Source organism: Silene latifolia, chromosome 9, assembly GCF_048544455.1.
Source record: "Silene latifolia isolate original U9 population chromosome 9, ASM4854445v1, whole genome shotgun sequence".
Taxonomy (NCBI): Eukaryota; Viridiplantae; Streptophyta; class Magnoliopsida; order Caryophyllales; family Caryophyllaceae; genus Silene; species Silene latifolia.
The window spans coordinates 81545541-81559500 of NC_133534.1; positions in this window are offsets into that span (position 1 = coordinate 81545541).

Below are 13960 nucleotides of genomic sequence, written 5' to 3' on the forward strand. Positions count from 1 at the left end.
CAAAGTCTCCAAATACGACCAAAAGATAAGTCTGATAAAACTACTAAAAAGACTAAGGTGGGCTAGGCACTAAGTCGGTCATCCAAGCTCTCTTCCCGGCCAGCTCCCATCGGTCTCTCGAATACCACAATCTGCTCCCCAATAATTGGATCATCACAGCGTACACGAATACACGGGGTCGACCACGAAGCCGAGTAGGTAATACAATTAACAGTAACATAAAACACATACTCCTCCATCATCAACACCGCCATCACAACTCACAACCCGGACAACCCAGCCATACCGATCCCCGGTAGACTATAAATATCGACCGTAGCCGATCTGCCACTCGCACAGAGGACACCAGGGCAAGTCTGCGAGAACCCGCCGGCCTTATCACAATGTCATCATCACCACCTCCACCAACTCCAATGTAATAATATAATAAAACAGTTCAACAATAGTACTTAACGAAATGAAATCAGGCAATCATATTATAACATGTAAATCACCGATTTAGTCAATCCAGTCACATAGTGTTATATCAAGTCCAGTGTATTCCCCTACCTCAAATAGCGGTGATAAGCTAACTGCAGATCAGAAGTACTCCACCCGAAACTCGCCACCTAAACATATATATATAACATAATTAATTCTCTTACTAATCCCGTTCCCATAATCAAAAGTTACTATAAGTAGAAACTTCCCCATTTTAGAAATTACTAAAAAATATAAGTTACCCAAAATAGAAAGTTTCCTAAAATAGCAGGTTACTAAAAATAGTAACCTTCCCGAAATAGAATCCCGACTCAAAACTTAAATACATTATTCCGTCACCGCAACTTAATATTAACTTAATAATCAAAACTAATAATGTAAATAATAGAGTATACATATTTCCGACTTATCAAAATAAAAACCCGTAACAAAATAACCCGAAAACAATACACAACCCGACACACGCACACCCCCCTTTTAACCCGTCACAACTCGCCCCTCAACCACCAATCCTCACCGCCACCACCGGGCTCGACACCAGGTCCGGCACTGGTCACCTCCCGCCACCACCAACGTGGTCGACCCCGCGGTGGTCGAACCACCACCACCAACACCCCTGTTCACACTCGGCCGCCACCAAAACGCCATGAACAGGCCCCCTTTTAACCCGACAGCCACCACGACACAACCCCTCCCGCCTACCAACCACCACCCCCGACACCACCGTAGAAAGGTGACCCCGGACACACGTGGCACCACCGATTCGACCTCCCCGAGTCCACGGTGGTGCCACCCCTTTACCCTATGTCTAAAACGCAATCAAAAACCCCCAACCAACCCCGACACCTAAACACCACCACCGCAACCACCACCAAAGAACGACCACCACTCTAACCACCACCACCCGACTCGACTCCACACCAACAACACATCCCACAACCCCACGACCACCACAACAATGTCCTAAAAGACGCATAACTCAATACAAAACAAGTGTGACGAGAAATGAAAACAGGGAACCTTACACGTGACGGCCGTCGACACGAGCTTTTCCGACCAAAGACAACCACCCTCGACCCCTAGCAACGACTCCCCTGGACTCACGGCAGACCCTACTCCCTCCACACTCACCGGCGTGCTCTCTTTGGCCGTGTAGAAGGCTTGATCGTGAAAGGAAAAGGGGTTGATGTTGGTAGCTTCTAAAATGACGGTAGGGAGGGGAGTAGGGTTTTAAAGATGTATTAGGGTTTGATTTTAGGGTTTGGTGAGGTAAAATGGTAAATGGGTAAATGGGTAATGAGTGGGTAAATGGGCTATGACACCTCGACCCAAAATGTCACTCAACTATAAACCCGACTCATCTCGCGATATGAATTAAACAATTATTTTTACGCTTTTACCATTACCTTTACGCTACCATTAAATAATAAAACTCGCCCAAACGATAATAAAATACGGGGTATTACAGTCTTCCCCCCTTAAAAGAACTTCGTCCCGAAGTTCGCTCCCATACCAAACATGTCATACGAAAATATAAAAGACATCTCGTATAACTAACACGGTCAAACACACAACTAGACTACATAAACACGAAATGTTACATTCTACCCTCCTAAAAAGAAAGTTACGTCCCGTAACTTACCTCAAGTGAACAAATGCGGATAACTCTCTCTCATCGCGGCCTCGGTTTCCCAGGTAGCCTCCTCTGCTTTATGATTAGCCCACAACACTTTCACTAAAGCAGTCTCTCCGTGCCTGGTCTTTCTAACCTTCCTGTCCAAGATCTCCTTAGGCGTCTCGATGTAAGTCAACTGCTCGTCCACCTCGACCACATCATGGCTCAAAATGTGCGAAGGGTCACTCAAATATCTCCGCAACTGAGAAACATGGAAGACATTATGTACCCTGGCTAAAGCTGGTGGTAAAGCTAGCCGATATGCCACTTCCCCAATTCTATCCAGGATCTCATATGGCCCAATGAACTTCTGGCTCAACTTTCCCCGCTTCCCGAATCTCATCACTCCCTTCATCGGAGACACTCTAAGAAGTACTTTCTCCCCCACCTGGAAAGAAATGTCGCTTCTCCTAGCGTCGCATAGCTCTTCTCCGGTCCCGGGCAGCCCTCATCTTCGTCGAATGATCTGCACTGTTCAACCATCTCCCGAATCATCTCTCGGTCCCAAAACTACCGCATCGCTCGATCATCCCAACACACGGACTCCTACACTTCCCGCCATACAGCCTCAAATGGAGCCATCCCAATACTAGCGTGGTAACCGTTGTTGTAAGAAAAAACTCAATCAACCCCTGTCTATCCTCCCAAGACCCACCGAACTCCAAAACACAAGCCCTCAACATGTCCTCGAGTGTCCGAATAGTCCTCTCTGTCGACCATCTCGTAGCTGGATGAAAAGCGGTGCTCATCTTTAACTGAGTACCCATTAGTGACTGTAACTCCTGCCAGAATTTGGATAGAAACCTGGAGTCTCTATCGGAAATGATGTCCTTGGGTACACCATGCGACTTCACCACATACGCACATAAGCCTTGGCCAACTCGGCTTTACTCCAAGTATCCTTCATGGGGATAAAGTGAGCCGACCAGTTAGCCTATCCACGATCACCCAAATCATATTGTTACCCTTCGAGTTCGAGGCAACCCCAACAATGAAATCCATGGAAATGCTTTCCCACTTCCACTCCGGCACATCTAATGGTTGAACCTTCCCTTGCGGTCTCTTATGTTCACTCTTCACTCTACGGCATGTCAAGCATCGAGCTACGAACTCAAAGAACTTCCCTCTTCATATTCGGCCACCAAAAGGTCTTCTTGAGGTCCTTGTATAACTTATCTCCCCCAGGATGAACCGAGTATGGCGTGGCATGTGCCTCGGTAAGAATCTTCCTCTTGACTCATCATTATCCGGAACACACCACCGTCCCCCAAACCTCGGACTACCATCGGCATGGATAACAAACCTGGAATCAACCCCAGTTTCTGCTGTTCTACTATCTTTGCGCCACTTCGAATTCTAGCATCGGCTTTACGTAGCTCTCTCGATCTCCTCATATAACTCCGGCTCAACGGTCAAGTCCCCAAGAGTCTCTCCTTGCCGGATCACGTGGATTCCCATCCCCCGCAGCTCATTATGCATCCTCACTCTAGATCTAGCACTGCTCAAAGCATGGATGTATTTCCTGCTCAAGGCATCGGCTACGACATTCGCTTTCCCCTCATGATAAAGTATCTCCATGTCATAGTCGCCAATCAATTCGATCCATCTCCTCTGTCTCATGTTCAACTCCTTCTGTGTGTAAATGTACTTTAAGCTCTTGTGATCGGAAAACACTTTGAAGGTAGCCCCATAAAGATAGTGTCGCCATAACTTGAGCGCAAACACCACAGCCCCCAACTCTAGATCATGAGTAGGGTAATTCTCCTCATAGGTCTTCAACTGTCGAGAAGCGTAAGCGATTACCTTCCCGTTTTGCATCAATACGCACCCCAGACCCTTCTTGGAAGCATCAGTATACACCTCGAAATTATCATTCCCATCTGGTAGTGCGAGGATAGGAGCTGTAGTGAGTCGTTCTTTGAGGGTTAGAAACGCCTCCTCACAACTCTCATCCCAAACAAACCTGTTCTCCTTCCGCATTAAGGACGTCAATGGCTTGGCGATCTTTGAGAAGTCCTTGACAAACCTTCGGTAATAACCTGCTAGCCCCAAGAAGCTTCGGATCTCACCCACATTCTTAGGACTCTGCCATCTCGTCACTGCCTCAATCTTGCTAGGATCAACCGACACCCCTTCCTTGGAAATCACATGGCCCAGAAAAGCAACTTTCTTCAACCAGAACTCGCACTTGCTCAGCTTGGCATATAACTGGTTCTCCTCCAAGGTTTTCAAGACTAACCTCAAATGTTCCTCATGTTCCTCCTCATTCTTGGAGTATACCAGGATATCATCGATGAACACAACCACGAACTTGTCCGGTAAGGACCGAACACTCGATTCATCAAGTCCATAAACACTGTTGGCGCATTAGTCAACCCGAATGGCATGACCACGAACTCATAGTGCCCATATCTTGTTCTGAAAGCGGTCTTAGGTATATCCTCGTTCTTAATTCTCAACTGGTGATAACCTGACCTCAAATCGATCTTAGAGAAAACTCCGGCTCCGCTCAATTGATCGAACAAATCATCGATCCTTGGCAAAGGATAACGGTTCTTGATGGTCACATTGTTCAACTCACGGTAATCCACGCAAAGTCTCAAGCTTCCATCTTTCTTCTTGACAAACAACACTGGTGCTCCCCAAGGTGAAACACTAGGCCGTATGTAACCTTTCTCCGCTAGCTCATCCAACTGCTTCTTCAATTCCTCCATCTCTTTCGGCCCCATACGGTAAGGTGGTTTAGAAATCGGCCCTGTTCCTGGCTTCAGATCAATGGAAAAGTCCACATCTCTTTTCGGTGGTAATCCTGGAATGTCCTCCGGAAATACATTCTCGAACTCCCTCACCACTGGAATCTCAGACACCTTAGGGGTCTCCGACTCACTATCCCACATCTGGCACAAGATTAACTGATCCCCTTTCCTCAGACTCGACTTTAGGGTGTTAACAGATATGAATTTGACTCTTGGCTTGACCACATACCCCTTATAAGACACCCTAGTTCCCTTAGGTCCCCTCAAAGAGATTTTCTTTTGATAGTAGTCGATAAAAGCCTTGTACTTCCCTAACCAGTCCATCCCCGAATCACCTCAAAACCCCCAAGGAAACTCTATAAGGTCACAAGAAACACAACCTCTCCGATCTGGATTGGTACCCTAGTGTAGACTCTATCACAAGATACCGACTCCCCAAAGGTACCACTACCGAATTAACAATTCTATCATATGACTTAAGGTTTAAGACTCGGCATGTTCCGCAGATATAAAGGAATGTGTAGCTCTAAATCAAACAACACAAAGGTGGGTTTAGAGTTAACAGGAAATGTACCAGTCACCACATGAGAGTCATTCTTAGCCGCCTCCTTGCCCATGGCGAAGAGCTTGCCACCGGACTTAGCCCCACTCGACTTGAAGAAGTCTGCTCCAGTTGTTTGTTCCCTTCATTTGCGGTTTAAAAGTTGGTGCTCCCACTCTGTTGCTCTGCTGGATTACGGTTCCCGTAGTTGTTGTAGCTTCCTTGGTAGTCACATTACTAGCTCCGGACCTCGCACCTCCCCATAGCCGGACATAGGTGTGCGATAATCGCTATACCTGACCCCACTGAATGAGAGCCATCAACCCGGACATAGGTGCCCTGTATCCACCGGATCGATTCGCCCCGGATGATCGGCATTCAAACCTCTTGTGTCTGTCTTTCCACACCAAAACAAGTAAGCCCCGCAGAACTACCTCCCCGCCGGTGCCCCCAGGCCCGCCTCCACTCGAGCTCTCATACCCCCTGGGGCACCGTTAGTGGAGTACCCACCATATCTGCCCGAACTCGCTTCTTTGCCCCATGATATCGCTTGTGGTCTCCGCTTCCTTTTCTCGGCCTTGCCTTTCTTATCGGCCTTGATCTGCATTAAGAGTCTTTCAGCAGCACCAGCCCTCAAGTAAATGTCCTGAACTGTAGTGGGTGGAGCCGCTGTGAGCCTCTTCTTGATGTCCATAGTGAGCCCCCGCTCAAACCTCATAGCCAGCATAGCTTCATTCTGCCCAAAGTCATCGGTGTATGAGGATAATCACGAAATTTCCGATGATAAGTCTCCAATGTCATATCTTCTGTCATCTTGAAGGTGTCAAACTCCTCCCGTAGTTTGGCTTTTTGGAACTCGGGCATAAACTCATTCTTCAAAAGCTCTTGAAATTCCAACCAAGATACATGTCCCGTCTCAAGATCCCTAGCAACCTCTCGTATCTCCACCTTGTTCCTGGTCCACTATCCACCGGCCGTGGCCCTAAGATAGTGGGCGACTTGATCCACTGCGCTCTTCCGACATGCTAACAGTTCAAAAAGATTGGTGAATTCTCTACACCATTCCCCAAAGAATCGTGGTTCCCCTCTCCGATGAATATTGTGGGGTTATGCCTTGCCACAATGGTACTCATCTTTCCCGGATCTAATCGTTTGGCCTTTAGGGCCTCATTCTCAGCTCGGAGCCTATCCAACTCCGCTTGCATGTCATTAGCAGCGGTATCCCTTCTCGGAGGCATGTCTAAAAAAAATTAAGAGAGTTAGTGATGTTCCCTGCAACACTAGAATTACTTAGTCAGTCCTACCCTACATATTTAGCTAACATGGTTCAGGGATCACATAACCGCATATCACTAGACATAACATCCATCTTAAAATCTTAAGCATCATATATATATATAAATATCTCACTTCATTATTATGCCAATTCTTGCCTCCGAATCATAATTAAACACATGTATACTTATACTAACAGTATATCACTTTGCCTAACTCTCACATCATGGAATAGTTTTTCATGTTCAATATCACACAACTTTCCTACTCTACCCTTTTCTCTCGTATGATCTCAAGGTACCCGGGTCAAACTGAGAGGGCCAATGGTTCGGTGTGAGGGGGCCCCTTACTCATCCCTTACCTTTAGTGTGCTCCTAACAGTTCTATCCCGGGGTTCATTTTATTTGACTCTTCCTAAATTCATTGGATTCATTGGTTTAGGCCTGAGGATCGTTCGCTCTGATACCACTTTGTAACACCCCCATTTATTTAAGGGCCTGAACTAGGACTCCTCAGATAAATGATGGTGTTACCATCTCGAAACCCGAGGCGAAGAGATAACAAAGGAAAGAAACACAAGACTTTATTATAATGTTTATAGTGACATTACAACGGAAATTAAAACAAAGTCTCCAAATACGACCAAAAGATAAGTCTCGATAAAACTACTAAAAAGACTAAGGTGGGCTAGGCACTAAGTCGGTCATCCAAGCTCTCTTCCCGCCAGCTCCCATCGGTCTCGAATACCTGTCAATCTGCTCCCCAATAATTGGATCATCACAAAGCGTACACGAATACACGGGGTCGACCACGAAGCCGAGTAGGTAATACAATTAACGATAACATAAAACACATACTCCTCCATCATCAACACCGCCATCACAACTCACAACCCGACAACCCAGACCATACCGATCCCCTAGACTATAAATATCGACCGTAGCCGATCCGCCACCTCATGTGAGGACACCAGGGCAAGTCTGCGAACCCGCCCGGGCCTTATCACAATGTCATCATCACCACCTCCACCAACTCCAATGTAATAATATAATAAAACAGGTTCAACAATAGTACTTAACGAAATGAAATCGTGCAATCATATTATAACATGTAAATCACCGATTTAGTCAATCCAATCACATAGTGTTATATCAAGTCCAGTGTATTCCCCTACCTCAAATAGCGGTGATAAGCTAACTGCAGATCGAAGTACTCCACCAAAACTCGCCACCTAAACATATATATATAACATAATTAATTCTCTTACTAATCCCGTTCCCATAATCAAAAGTTACTATAAGTAGAAACTTCCCCATTTTAGAAATTACTAAAAAATATAAGTTACCCAAAATAGAAAGTTTCCTAAAATAGCAGGTTACTAAAAATAGTAACCTTCCCGAAATAGAATCCCGACTCAAAACTTAAATACATTATTCCGTCACCGCAACTTAATATTAACTTAATAATCAAAACTAATAATGTAAATAATAGAGTATACATATTTCCGACTTATCAAAATAAAAACCCGTAATAAAATAACCCGAAAACAATACACAACCCGACACACGCACACCCCCCTTTTAACCCGTCACAACTCGCCCCTCAACCACCAATCCTCACCGCCGACCACCAGGCCTGACACCAGGTCTGGCCTGGTCACCTCCCACCACCACCAACGTGGTCGACCCCCGCCGGTGGTCAGAACCACCACCACCAACACCCCCTGTTCACACTCAGCCGCCACCAAAACGCCATGAACAGCCCCCTTTTTTAACCCGACAGCCACCACGACACAACCCCTCCTGCCTACCAACCACCACCCCTGACACCACCGTAGAAAGGTGACCCAGACACACGTGGCACCACCGATTCGACCTCCCCGTAGTCCACGGTGGTGCCACCCCTTTACCCTATGTCTAAAACGCAATCAAAAACCCCCAACCAACCCCGACACCTAAACACCACCACTGCAACCACCACCAGCAACGACCACCACTCTAACCACCACCACCCGACTCGACTCCACACCAACAACACATCCCACAACCCCACGACCACCACAATAGTCCCTAAAAGACGCATAAGTCAATACAAAACAGTGTGACAGAAATGAAAACAGGGAACCTTACCTGTGACGGCCGTCGACCTGAGCTTTTCCGACCAGCACAACCACCCTCGACCCCTAGCAACGACTCCCCTGGACTCACGGCAGACCCTACTCCCTCCACACTCACCGGCGTGCTCTCTTTGGCCGTGTAGAAGGCTTGATCGTGAAAGGAAAAGGGGTTGATGTTGGTAGCTTCTAAAATGACGGTAGGGAGGGGAGTAGGGTTTTAAAGATGTATTAGGGTTTGATTTTAGGGTTTGGTGAGGTAAAATGGTAAATGGGTAAATGGGTAATGAGTGGGTAAATGGGCTATGACACCTCGACCCAAAATGTCACTCAACTATAAACCCGACTCATCTCGCGATATGAATTAAACAATTATTTTTACGCTTTTACCATTACCTTTACGCTACCATTAAATAATAAAACTCGCCCAAACGATAATAAAATACGGGGTATTACAGTTGACTACTTCACCAAATGGGTCGAGGCTGTCGCGGTACCTGCCAAGACCACGGCGGCCGTAAAAAAGGTGATTTGGGAGAACATCATAACTCATTTTGGGTTACCCCAAGTCATTATATTTGACCACGGCCGAGAGTTTTGGAGCGACATGGTGATGAATTGGTTGGAAGAGCTCGGTATCAAATTTGCATACTCCTCCGTCCGCCCCTCGGAGCAACGGGCGGTGAGGCAAATAATAATAAAATAATACGAACGGGTTGAAGAAGAAGGTTGAAGACCTAAAGGGAAGATGGGCCGATGAACTACCCGGCGTCCCGTGGTCCCTTCGAACCACGGAGAAAGAAGCAACGAGTGCATCCCATTCCACCTAGTCTATGGGTCCGAGGCCGTCCCGCCAATTGAAGCGGTGCCGACATTCGAACGCAAACCTTTAACCCGATCGAAAATGAAGAAGGCCTCGAGAGCCTCCCTAGACACAGTCGAAGAAAGTCGAGATACGGCACGGCTCAACTTGGCAGTATATCAAAACCGAATGAGAAGAGCCTACAACCGTAGGGTCCATAAAAGGGACTTAAGAGTAGGAGATCTAGTACTGAGAAAGTCGGCCGCAACCAACAAAGGAAACATCCATGGTAAGATGACGGCCAATCGGGAGGGACCCTACGGGGTGGTTGAAGAAATGGGGCCGGGGACATACCGGTGACAGGACATGGAGGGTGTGCCTCTAATGAGCCATTGGAACACAGACAACCTTAGGAAATATTTCGTATAGCGGCGGAGGTGTCCGAGACTGTTGTGGGCACCCCAACACGTGATTATATCTTATGAAGAGTGATCCAAGTTTTCCATCGAAATGCTTGTCCCCTCCGTAGTCGTACCAAAGTAGACGCCACGGCCAAAGCCGGGCAAATCACTACAAATGCAATTGATACTCGCGAAAGCGACCAACATGCTTAAGAACGTATAAGTACGATTGAGAAACGCAAATCGATCGCCTCGGCCAATCCGGGAGTGGCGGAGGAAGCAATCAATATGTCTATAGATACGAATGCAGTCGAGCCGTAACCTCGATTGCCTCGGCCAAAGCCGGGAGTGACGGGGGAAACGACCGATATGCTAACATGTTTACAACAGCAGTTGGGAAGCGCAAATCTGACCGCCTCGGCCAGACCGAGAGCGGAGGAGGAAGCGACCGACATGCCAACATGTTGTTGAGCAAATTGGGAAACGTGAATCTTGCTACCTCGGCCTGTTCAGGTGCAGCAGAGGGCACGACCAATATGTTAAAAACGTTTAAGTACAGTTGAGATACGCAATCTAATTGCCTCGGCCAAGCCGAAGGTAAAACGAAAAAAGCGCTCAATATGTTTAAAAACGTAAGAAGACAACTGAATGGAGGATGAGATCAAAGCCTCGTCCAAGCCGAAGGCAAATAAACAAACTTCATTGAAAATGTTTACAAGTGAGACAAAATAAAGTCGACGGCCGTCCCCATAGGGATAGCCTAAGCTCAACCTACCAAAGTTTAACAAAAAAGAAGGAACAACAAAAATTACAACATTAAGACATGAAGCGCCAAAAGGATGGCAGGGAGGAAAGGCTCAAAAGTTGGCCCCCGAACAGCTGAAGCTGTCCGAAGGGCCAGATGAGTCTGGTGACGACCACCCGTCTCCCTATGCTTGTTGCCGCTCGCCACCGGCAGCAGCAGCAGCATCACCGTCAGTGGATGGCCCAGAGGACGACTTGGCAGCTTCACGTGCCTTTGCCTTCTCAGCCTCCTCTCTAGCCTCCTTCACCTTAGCATCATGGGCCGCCTTGGCCGCAGCTTCCTAAGCAGCCTTCGCCTCGGCCGCGGCCTTGGCCTCCTCAGCAGCCGCCTTCTCATCCAGAAGTTTGTCAAAATCTTGCCAACGGCCAGCTGATCAACCAAGCTTGGCAGCACCGGCCGGGAGCAATCAAAAGCACATGCACTCCCAACCTTGGTCTCGGCCAGCGCCATTTTCTTTTCCACATTCGATGTCCATTACACAACAATGTGGAGGGGGGATATGGTACGGCCTGAACAGGACCAAGCCGAGGAAGAAGTTCGACATGCGCAGAATACGCTCAACACGCATCGAAGGTCCATACCACGGCATAGACTACGCTGGGGGAAAATTGATGGGGCATATTTTGCATCCGCTGACTAAGTCAACATATTGACCAAGGTCAAAGCTAAAAGACAACAAGTCAAAATAAAAACGGCCTAACCGACAAAGCCTGTCGGCCTGTCACTTGGGTCTCGGCTCGGCAACTAGCCGGCCGAGAGGCATATCCGTGTACTCGCATCCAGTCCCCTCGGCATGGAGTCAACCAGGCCTGGCGGCCTGTCATGGGTCCCTCGGCCGAGGGTAAGACAGTCTTTTCACCTGCTACGCCACTTGGCCACTACGTGACAAAAGGTGAAAGTCTATAAATACTCCACATCTCTCATTGAGAAATAGACTGGAAAATCTAATATAAAACTCCCTTATCTCTCTACAATATACTTTGCCAAGTTAAACATACAACTTATCTCTCTAAGTTTACTGACTTGAGCGTCGGAGTGAGTACGCTCGGCCCCAAATCGAGCCCTCAGTTTGTTCATATTTACAGGAAAGAGTGAAAGGAAGAGACGAGCAACGACATCATTCTACAAGCTCAAGTGGTCACAATCCTGCTCCGAAATTACACCCGGAACAATTGTATTTTCAGTCTTTCACTAATCACTTTATTATTGGTTCTATTAATTAATTACCTTATTTACTTATAAGCTATGGTTAACTTTTTTAACTAATTACTTATTTTCTTATTATTAAGGGTGTTGCTCTTTCACATACGCATTTTACTCTTTCACATATGTAAATTACTTTTTTTACCCCTTTCATTTTCCAATTTTCTCTCATCCCTTCCCAGAATTCATGTATTGATAATAATTGAAAAAACCAATCACCCTTCTCCGCTTCTACCGCCACCTTCATTTCCCTACCCGGCCACCACCAACCACCTCTATGACCAACGATCCCTCCCACCGGCAATCCACCTACCAGAGACTGATCCGAGACACCCGTTGTTTTCCACATCTATCGACCGCAGACACAACTCCTCCAACAAACCAACCTTCACGCAGCCCGTCAATCCCGATACAATGCCCACCTATTAGTCCACCACCAAGAGTAACAAATTGACAAAGCAAATCAATGTGTATAACTGTAGAATGTAATTTTAAGTCGAAAGAAATTGGCAGGGGAAAAGTCATTTTTGATTTCATAGATCCACACACAAAATAATCTAGCTGTACAATGTAATATAAAATAATTAATGTGATTTTTTTATAAATCGAAGTAATTACTTGTTCGATACAAGAATTAAGATCCATAATTGAAAATCTTGAGCGAAATTTAATTAGGTTTTAGGAGAAAGAGAAAGATAAAATCAGAGGTTTTTTAGTTAAGGGAAGGATAGTGTTTGGAAACATTATGAAAAAATGTATGTGAAAGAGTAAGAGCCGTATGTGAAAGAGTAACACCGATTATTAATTGTAAATTAACAAAACTTTTAAAGTGTTCAGCGACTTGGGCCTATCAACCAAAATGTCGTCTGACCAACTCACCAAATCTAATCAAATTACTAATCACATCCATGATCCACCCATTTTTACCACTAAACCTTTAAAACCTAATACTTACCATGAAGTTCTCACTCTCTTCTCAATAGCCACCACTCGTTTCACCTTCTCCTCAATCCCTACTTCAAATTAAACGCCTAAAACCAATTACTGAAAATTATAAATGCAACATCAAATCCTCAAATGAAAGCATGAAATATTGGGATTAGAAGGCATCAAAGCAATGGTTGGTTGTTAACTTTTTTTTTCCCTTAAATTGAAAGTAATTAAAATATTTTGGTCTTCTTTTGGTTTTTGAAATTAATTTGTAACAAATTTTACATTTTATTTTTCCAAATGCATTGCAAACAATTGGAAGAATTTTTCATTTGGGTTTAAATCTTTGTAGCTGGTTTCATTTACTTTAAATTTGTGTTTTGAATTTTCTGCATGTTGCTAATCATAAAAGAAATTGGTTGTTTTGTTACCGATTAAATTCACTTTGTTAAATCAGTTAGAACTTTATTTTATTTATAAATTTTTCCACTGTTACATTAGTTAATTTTTTTATTCTTACTGTTAAAACCTACAATTTTTATAAAATAAAAAATCCTCAAATTATTTTGTTTGGTACGTTTTTCACATGAATTAACTTGTGAAACTGTAAAAAAAAATTAATTTTTAAAATGTGATGTCATTGCAAATTTGAACAATTGAAAACCAAGAATCATATGTTGCGCAATTAATTTGCACATAGAACGTGGGTACTAAATTTTAGGGAACAAAAACTTGGCTTTGACTTGCTGATTTTTAACCACAAAGCGACACGTAAGTTATGTGGTTGTTCCTTTAATAAATAGGATACAGAAAATTCTTTTAATATACCGTATAATTGTTTATTTAGGGTTTTCTGGATTTTTTTTTATTATAGTGTTATGGGTTTTTGCTTAAATTTGAAATTATAGTGGATTTTTGCTAAAAGAAGAGATTATCATATATCATCATATATTATTATATTAAAGCAGAAACCAGTCTG